The following is a 9,873-nucleotide window of genomic DNA, read 5'->3' on the forward strand; positions in this document are numbered from 1 at the left end:
TACCCATAAGCAGGGTTGGGTGAAAAATACATTTCAACTAATCAATCAGTCATATTCAGCAGTAACCAGTGGTGCCCCTACCACATATGAACCCCTGACCCTAGCTCCACACATTTCAAAATTTTGGAAAAGACACCCTTGCTTATCAAAAAAATTTGATTAATACCAAGAAGAAGATTTCCAACAATTAATTCATTTTCAGTATATAATCATTATAGCTATATTATTATTATATGTAGTTTATCTGCTTAATACCCTGGAGCAGATTTTCACTAGATATAATCAAAAGAGCCCTGTCCTAACACCAGAACCCCTAATCCTGGGGCCATAACATTCCTAATTTTGGAAGAGGCAGTCTTGCTTATCATAATTATGAATTTGATTAGTTTATTCAGTACCCAGATTTTCATATGCTTACATGTATGATTTTCAAAGATTTCATGCATTTCATCTATAGAGCCCTGCCATAAGATCAGATCCCTTGACCCAGGGTCCATAAAGTTCACAATTTTGGAAGAGGCATTTTTGCTATCATAACTATGTGCTTATTTAGTTTATTTAATACCGAAGAGCAGAGTTGAAGATTTTCAAGGTAATAATGCATTTCCACCATGCAATCTATATAGCTCCGCCCTAGCATTAGAACCCCTGACCCTGGAGCTTTATAAACTTTTGGTAGAGGACTCAATGCTCATCACAATCATGCCAACAGTTTGATCGCTTGATGTCCAGGAGTAAGATTTTTGAAGATTGCATTAATATTAATGGTTTAAACCAACCCTTCCAAGGGGAGCAGGGACCATGAAATTAATAATTTTCGGTTCCCTTCACCCATACATGGCTTATCCCAAAATTGGTTGAAATTGGTTGAGCGGTTGCAAACAAGCTGAAATTAATCAAATGTTCACACTACGTATGACACACCGCACCATGACAGATGAAAACAGATAGCAATAGGTTACTTAGGTGACCTAAACAGATTCATAGAACCAAGTTTGGCTAATAGCCCAGTGGTTTTGAGGAGAAGTAAAAACTGTTAAAATCACATACAAAATGGACAAAGGACGGATGACAGAGAACGGGTGATCAGAAAAAGCTTACTTGAGCTTTCAGCTTATATGAGCTAAAAAGCATAAACTTTTGTCATTAAAATCAGCAACATATCCAAAGAGATTATTTTAATCAGATATTGCAAATGGCCATTTTTTTTTTTAATTTCTTATCAGACTTTGTAACAGAGATAATATTAAATATCTGAAAAAAAAAAATGTCAAAACTTAAAAGAAATAGTAACAAGAGGCCCATGGGCCACATCGCTCACCTGAGCAAAGTGGCTAGGAAAAAGTATAAATTGGTTTATTATTGAAAAGTTTGAATCCAAAAGTAGTCCCATGACCAATCATGGATTTGCTATTCTTGAGAAGATGATTTTTTAAAAAAAATTTCCTATATATTTCTATGTAAAACTTTGGTCTGCCATTTTGGCCCCACCCTATCCCTGGGGATCATGATTTGAACAAACTTGAATCTACACTACCTGAGGATGCTTCCATATAAATATGATCAATTATGGCTTTGTCATTCTTGAAAAGAAGATTTTTAAAGAATTTTCCTATATATTTCTATGTTAAACTTTGGTCGGCCATTTTGGCCCCGCCCTACCCCCGGGGGTCATGATTTGAACAAACTTGAATCTACACTACCTGAGGATGCTTCCATATAAATATGATCAAATATGGCTTTTTCATTCTTGAGAAGAAGATTTTTAAAGTATTTTCCTATATATTTCTATCTAAAATTTTGGTCGGCCATTTTGGCCCTGTCCTACCCCCAGGGGTCATGATTTAAACAAACTTGAATCTACACTACCTGAGGATGCTTCCATATAAATATGATCAATTATGGCTTAGTTATTCTTGAGAAGAAGATTTTAGGCGTAACAAAAAAATATGTTTGTTTACGGTTACCCGACCGACCCTAATTTTAATCGCCGACCCAAACTTTTTTTTCGTCATAAAAATCCGGAAGTTACTGGCCGGTCAGTTTAACTTTTACATTCATCTTTGAAATCGAAATTGAAAGTATAGAAACAAAACAAGTGGGTTCAATTTCTACATCAACGAGTTCGTTGCAATTTGCTTACCATTGCGTGGCAGTTGCAGGAGTGTGCAACTAGCATTGCCCAACACCCGGAGCTACCGTTTTTGGGGGGTAGTAAAAATAAAATTAAAATTATGCATGTAAATACATGAGAAACACAAACGATATTTTCACTCATTGTTTTGCTATTTAATTTCCAACTAATGAAAATTTTCCAGGCAGCATGCTCCTACTGCTCTTAAATCACTTTAATCTCATCCATTTTGCAGTACTACCTGACTTATTTACTTAAAAAAACGATCGTTTTTTTCCTAATCCGAATTTCCTCCATTCCTCTGTTAATGGTAAATACATGCAGATATCTCTTTCAATTATATATATACGATCCCCAAATCGACTGACAGCTAAGTGTTATGTGATTAAACTCTAATATATACCAATTATACTTAATGGTTTGAAATGAAAATAAAATGATTTTTGCTTCATTTTAGATAAGCCAGAGTAGTGCAATATGTTCAGAAAAGAAAAGATAATTTCTTAAAAGTTTTAAACTTCAACTTTAAAAGGAATGGCTTAGGACCCTAGCTTTCTCAACTATGAACTTTTTCAAATATTAGTTTTTACAGTTTTTTTCCCCCAATATTTGGACTGGTCACTTTTAACTTCGGACTTATAACTTTATTGTTGTTACAAGCCTGTGGGTTAGTACTTGATTTTTTTTTTAATTGCACACCCCTGAGTTGTAAGGCAGTTGGCAAGAAAGATTATATTGTCTACCACCCATATTACAAGCCCACACAAAATTAAGGCACGGTACAATGGTAAAACTGCTTTGTAATTCAACCAATTCATGTGAATTTGTGTATTAAAAAAATTCAATAAAATAAGAAAAAATTCCTACCTACCGACCCTATTTTATTTCAGCATGTAACAGTAAACAAAGTTATTTTTTTGTTTGGCCTTAAAAGAATTTTCCTATATATTTCTATCTAAAACTTTGGTCGGCCATTTTGGCCCCTCTCTACCCCCGGGGGTCATGATTTGAACAAATTTTAATTTACAACACCCCAGGATGCTTCCACATAAGTTTTAGCTTTCCTGGCACAGTGGTTCTTGAGAAGAAGATTTTTTTAAGATGCCACCAAATTTTCATTAATTCCTAATTATCTCCCCTTGAATGTGGCCCTTCATTTGAGCAAAATTGAATCCCCTTCACCCAAGGATGCTTTGTGGCAAGTTTGGTTGAAATTGGACCATTCGTTTCTTGAGAAGAAGTCGAAAATGTGAAAAGTTCACAGACAGACAGACAGACAGCTAGACAGATGGACGCCGGACAAAATGTGATCAGAAAAGCTCACTTGAGCCTTCGGCGCAGGTGAGCTAAAAAGTTGCCTTATCTTTCTTTGTGGTTGTACTAACATTTATATAATTAAAGAAATGTACTTGATGAATAATACACATTTATTTACTGAGTTCAAGAGAAACATGCGCTTTATTGTACTGAAACTTAACTGTTTGTTTGCGGCAGTTAGACCAAAGGCAGACAGTTTGGTTCAAGGTCGACAAAACACATTTTGCCCAAGAACACAGTCAATAAATGTTTTGTTATACCTTCTCTTTTATTATTTAAATATTTTGACACACATAAATCTTGTTCTGTCTTCCATGATAAATACCTCAGGTTAGTCACCTTTGCAAATGAGATTAAGCTCCCCTAATTCTGTGACGTAAGCGGTCCGGACTCTCATTGCCTGGTCAAAATCACCAGCACCCCTGACCCTGGGACCATATTCACAATTTTGTGTAGGGAGTAGGGGTAGGGACTATGAAATTCATAAATTATGTTCCCCTTTACCCATACATAGATGCTGTATACAAAATTTGGTTGAAATTGATTTAGTGCTTTCAGAAAAGAAACTGAAAATGTTCAAATGTTAACACATGACAGGCAAAACAGATAGCAATTGGTCACCTGAGTGACTCAGGTGACCTAAAAATTATATGGGAACACTTTTGGAAGTAAGAAAAGTTTTGAGTCCAGTCATTTTGAACAAGTAAGTCAGAAAACAGCAACCAAACTATTTTTAAAGGTGACCTGGGCACTTTTATTGCTATTGTACATTGTCACCAAAATCTTGACTTACTTTCACTGTTACTTTGTGTTGATGACCTTCTTCCTCAGGGTCAAAAATGTCAAAGGTCAACTTCTCTTCTACAATCAAAACAAGTTATGTGAAGAAATCTTACAACTTCTTGTTTATCACAAGAATGCATGAATGACAAATGTCAGAAGTACAGAAGATGAATAAATAGAGTACATGTTATACATTTAGGCTACTCACTGAAGGTAACCAATAAAAGCAGGGTTTTATAAAGTCATACAATCAAGGGCCTGAGCCTTTCAATTTGTGAAAAAAAACATAATCTAATATTTTGTAAATAAATTTAAATAAGAGATTTTCATTTGCAAGGCATTTTTTTGATTTTACATTCAGTCAATCAGTTTTTGGAGCATGCCTTTTAGTTACTTTTTTATTTTTTACAACACAATTCCTGATATACACGTTACTTTCTACAAAAGAGGGGGGAATATGTCACCGGGTTCAAAGGTGCATGAAAGTCAGTCAATATATAGGGTCTCAATAATTCAGTGGTTGGAGTGCTGGCACGGTGTGCCACAGGCCCTGGGTGTGAGTCCCGGTTGAGACTTGACTTTTCACCATCTGTGACATGTAACTTAAATCTTTATAATCAATTACTCTAAAATAAAGCAGAGAAAGACTTTTTTATACAATCCAATATACAGTATATATATATATATATATATATATATATAAGAAATAATAATTGTACAGGAGACAATAATGTAATTCTGATTTGATTGAAGCTTATAAATAGCCTTCTGTTGCAAATATGAACAACAAAAGTTTATTGATGTTATTTATGAGATCTTTGTCATTGAAAAATTTATTTACAATTTCTGCAACAAAACATTCCGACATCTAAGTTGCAGCTCATATTGTTTTAAGCTAAAACTATGGTCTGCTAATAGATTCCAATCCTACTCTGATCTTAGACCTTAATATTTGACACATGGTCATATCACACTATGACTTTTCGTACATCCAAGAAACTGTTCTTAACTTAATGAATGTTTAAATTTTTGAACTTTAATACTTTGAACTTTCAATTTAGATGAAAAAGTGTTTTAAACAGGCCATTTCAAGTTTTTTCTAATGTTTCGTGTCCATACTTGCCTTGGATTTTTACATCTAATATCAGATCAATCAATTAAATTCAGGAGTAATATTAATGAAATTATTTATTCTAGTTGAGAATTTAAAGTACTGTTAATTTCCTTAAAAAAACATCTGTGTTTAATTTTTGATATTATACTCTCATGTAAATTAGTTGAATCTGATTTGTCGAGAATCATTTGTTAAAATACACTACCCTCTAAAAAAATAAGGCCATGGCCTCCAGCGTATAGCAACAGTCAACATTGCTTGATAACGGGTGATATTTGTAAAAATGAAGACTGCCAGAATTTAAATGTGCAAAGTTCACTGCTATCATTAGTGTTTCAGAATCAGAGGAAAAATACTATCGATTATTGAATCGAATCGGAAACACCATTTGGATTCACAATCGAAAATAATCGGACATTTCTCATGTTTCTTTTTTTTTCATTATGAAAGACCAATTATTGTGTTATTGATACGACTAAAGAACACGTAGCCCAATAGTTCAGTTTTAATAAATCTGGTGATTTTCTATTATCATTAAAGGAAAGGATTACACTTGTTTAAATATCAAAGAAAAACAATTTTAATAATATTTAATTATTAAACTGACCTTAATAAAATATAAATAAATTGTGTGTCATTTTTTTTTCTATCATGTTTATAATTAAACTATTGATCACTTTAACTTGTTGAAATTTTGATTTAAGTTTTTGATTTTTAAAAGATGATAATTTTCATTAAAATTTTATTCCTGTATTTTAAGAAAAATAAAAGTAAAAGTTGAACAAGTTGTCTACCTTCATAAATGTTCACATTTGAATGGGCATGCATCATGAAAATAAAATAACACTACCTCTTTTGAATTCATTATATATAATAAAAAAATAGTAGCTTAGTGTTTAACTACTGTCTGACCTATTCTATATTTAAACAATAAAAAATAATGCATAAATTGTTAGTGGAAAGTAGAAAATATTGTTTCATGTGAGAACAGAGGAAATTCAGATTAAAAGACGATTTTTTTAAAGTAATGCTCTTAATGGCTATATTTCGTCATCAATTCTCTTGCTACCTATATAAATTATGTCTCATTGAAGGGAATATTATTTAAATTAAGCCATAATTATTATTTTCAAAGCACGTTTACGAATTATTCACCGACTCAGTTACCAGTGGTCAGCCTACATGTACAAGCACAGCGTTTAGTACAGGTGACGATCAAGAACTTGTGTGCACATGGAAGATGCATAAAAAATAAGCAAAGTACTATCTTTGAACAAAAAAGGTACTCTACACGAAAAAAAGACATTATATATTAAGATTTAGCATTATGTTTGAAGTATCTATATATTTAGCGACAATCGATTTTGCTGTTAAGCTATCGATTGTCGGCATCGCCAAGCTTTCAACAGTGCTCCAAGTCACACTTGCTCTCAGGTCGCAAAATGGCGACCTAAAAAATTTTTGGGTTGCCATTTCAGAATTTCTGGTCGCCATAATCAAATAATTCACTCGCCATAAAAAAAAAAACATTTTGTGAATAAAAATTGATAATTTAAATAAGGATATGTATTATGTCTTTATTATATCATAGATTACTTATTACTGTGACTATAAAAATTTGCTAGGTTGAATGAAATATTTTTATTGAATACATGTACCCTTATGGTTGTACAGAAGAACACAAGTAATCTGATTACAGAAATAAAATTTTATCAAATGAAAATACAAGCTTGACAGCTGTTGAGACAGGACTTTGCCTGCTGTTTGTCAAGTTTACTTACTACTACATACCTAAGCCATTACACAGTCATTATAAATGCCGCCAAAACACTCTTTATTTGCATGATAATACAATCATGATTCATTGTGATATGTAAGAAATTGATCAAATCCATCAATAACAAGGTCGGATCTTAAAAAGTGTACGAAGTTTGGATGCCATTCTATCAGGAACATTATTTATCCACGTCTCTTGTTCAAGTTCTATCAAACTTTGTACAGCATGCCATGCTGTCATAACATTACGTGATCTAAGTCCATGCAACGCTTTGTAAAGTGTATTTAAGTATATGTCTTCAAACATTTTCTTGATAGAGAATCTTTACAAATGAAATCTCGATCCCGATCTTAAAAATTGGACGTTTCCAGCCCAAATTTTCTCAGTCGCGATAATGCGAGTGTGTATTCATTTCTAGTCGCAAAATCAATTTTTTGGTCGCAAATGCGACCATTTTAGTCGCAACTTGGAGCACTGTTTCAACGACGATTTTTCGATCGTCGGCGACTATCGCTGAATCACTAGTTATCATGGTTATCTGTATAAAACATTCAGTATAATATAATACATACTGCATGTTGTTCGGTGTGAGGTTGAAAATTTTCAACCCTAGCAAACCATTGTCGACCTCCACTGCACCTCGATTGACAATGGTGATCTTGGGGTGAAAATTTTCAATGTTACACTCAACTACATGCAATATTTTTATATTATTTACAACATATTTTCCTGAGAACTTTTGCTATTTATATGTTTATACATGAAGTATAAATACCAGTAGATTCTTCTCCCTGATCCAATTTTGGATCTCTGGTATTGGATGTAGGTGTTTCCACCTCAAACTCTGACATGGTCTGCTTATTCAATTATTGCTTAAACTCCTGTAAAAGAAAAAAAAAAAATAAAGTAATAATTATTTTTATTATTTTCCATGTAACAAAAAAAGGATAAAATGTGTGGCTAGATCCAAAATAAAACTCACCTGCGTCACTATAGTCAGGTGCTCTACCTATTTTTATTTTTATTTGGCCAATAAAAAAAAATATTAGAATTCTTGTCATCACGTCATCAACTTATTTAAATGGGGATTCACATGATATACGAGTCTACTAACAACATCATTTTGAAAAAAATAGCACATAATTCGACATAAATCTTTCAGATAGAAAAATATGCGAGTTTGAAAATATTCAGCTTATCCTATAGACGCTTTCCAGTACTTTCAGTACTTTGGTTTTCTCATGCTTTCTCCATGTTCTCGACAACTGAAAGAAGGTTATCATTTCTTGTAATGAACAGATGAATGTTTAGTAAACGACCGATTCTAGAATACGCCTGTGCAGCATGGGATCCCTGGAACTCCAAGCAAGTCCATCAGCTGGAGAAAGTGCAAAGACGAGCAGCACGATTTGCCACCAAAAACTACCATGATAACCACCCTGGGAATGTGACCCAGATGCTACAAGATCTACACTGGGAACCATTACAAACAAGAAGAATGAAGATAAGACTCGTCTTGTTATACAAGATTGAGCATGCTTTGGTGGCTATCCCTGCAGATATGTACCTGACACCCAGTGACAGAAGGACCAGAGGCAGCTACACGTACCGTCTACCACACACTCGGATCGATGCACATCGATATTCCTTCTTTCCGAGGACAATTCTAGACTGGAATAACTTACCATCTGTAGTTGCCTTAGCACCAACATTAGAGTCCTTCCGGACACAGGTGGACTCATACACAAGGAGCCAGCTGCCCACCAACACCAACTAAGTGTGCAGTTTTTAACTTTTCATTGTACATAGTGCCCTGATCGGGTTTTTAGCCTTGTCCGTCGCGTGTGACATTCCGAGTTCCACGCTCTAGTAAGAGTAAACTCGTATGGGAAGAAGAAGAAGAACATCTTTGTCTAAACAACAATTAGGCTAACTAATTTAAAATTACCTTATTTTTGTACTGGAGCTGAAACCAGGTCCTGGAAATATCACACCAAACTCCACATGCCGTGACTGCCTCCGACTTTTTAAAATTTTTTTGTGTAAATAAAACGAAATGTCGATCCCGATCCTAATGATCAGAGTGAAACAAAAGGGGTTCAGTGAATGAGTGAACAAAAAAATAAAATGAATATAAATAAATAAATAATTGATGCATAAATAAATAATTAAATCAAATTAATTAATAAATGTTTATATAATTAGTCACTCACTTATTCTTTTATTCAGTTATTTCTTCATTTTAATTCATGGAATTAAATTAATTTTCATCATGCTATTGTAAATTGAAAAAACGGGACCATTATTAACTCAATATCTATAAGCAAGAATTTTAAAAATAATCCTTACCTTCTAGTCTTAATAATAATAAAAAAAGACCATATAGGACTTAATTAATACCCATTGGCATTTTCTGTAACCATTAAAATTTTTGTGGCACTCGTAGTCACAGATTTTTTTTTTTCAAATTTGGCTTCAAAGTACCAACTCATAAACTACATGTACTTCTAAAAATATTATAAGATCATATTACAGTTAAGATATTACCATGGAAACTGTGTCTAAAATTGTTTTTCCTGCAATATTTGGGAATGTTTTTAATGAATGCTGCTATACTTCAATTCATTTTACAAACAGATATAGAAAATCTGACATCAACATTAATTACATATGCAAAAACTGCGTACTGTAAATTGCATGGTTCCCCAAAACTTGGCAACCCATATAACCCCCCCCCCCCCCCAAATA

At 33.4% G+C, this 9,873-nt stretch overlaps 1 long non-coding RNA gene across 1 annotated transcript; it reads right to left on the minus strand.

The window, feature by feature from the left end:
• Window positions 1-4,242: 4,242 nt before the first annotated feature.
• LOC134268683 (uncharacterized) lies at window positions 4,243-9,154 on the minus strand. The gene is made up of 3 exons (XR_009992422.1): window positions 9,074-9,154; window positions 7,901-8,006; window positions 4,243-4,312 (listed from the first exon to the last, which is right to left on the minus strand). It is a non-coding gene; the product is annotated as an uncharacterized LOC134268683 (long non-coding RNA).
• Window positions 9,155-9,873: the final 719 nt, after the last annotated feature.

Source organism: Saccostrea cucullata, unplaced genomic scaffold (genome assembly GCF_032062105.1).
Source record: "Saccostrea cucullata isolate Sc308-1 unplaced genomic scaffold, CSIRO_AGI_Scuc_v1 ctg9228, whole genome shotgun sequence".
NCBI classification, from domain to species: domain Eukaryota; kingdom Metazoa; phylum Mollusca; class Bivalvia; order Ostreida; family Ostreidae; genus Saccostrea; species Saccostrea cuccullata.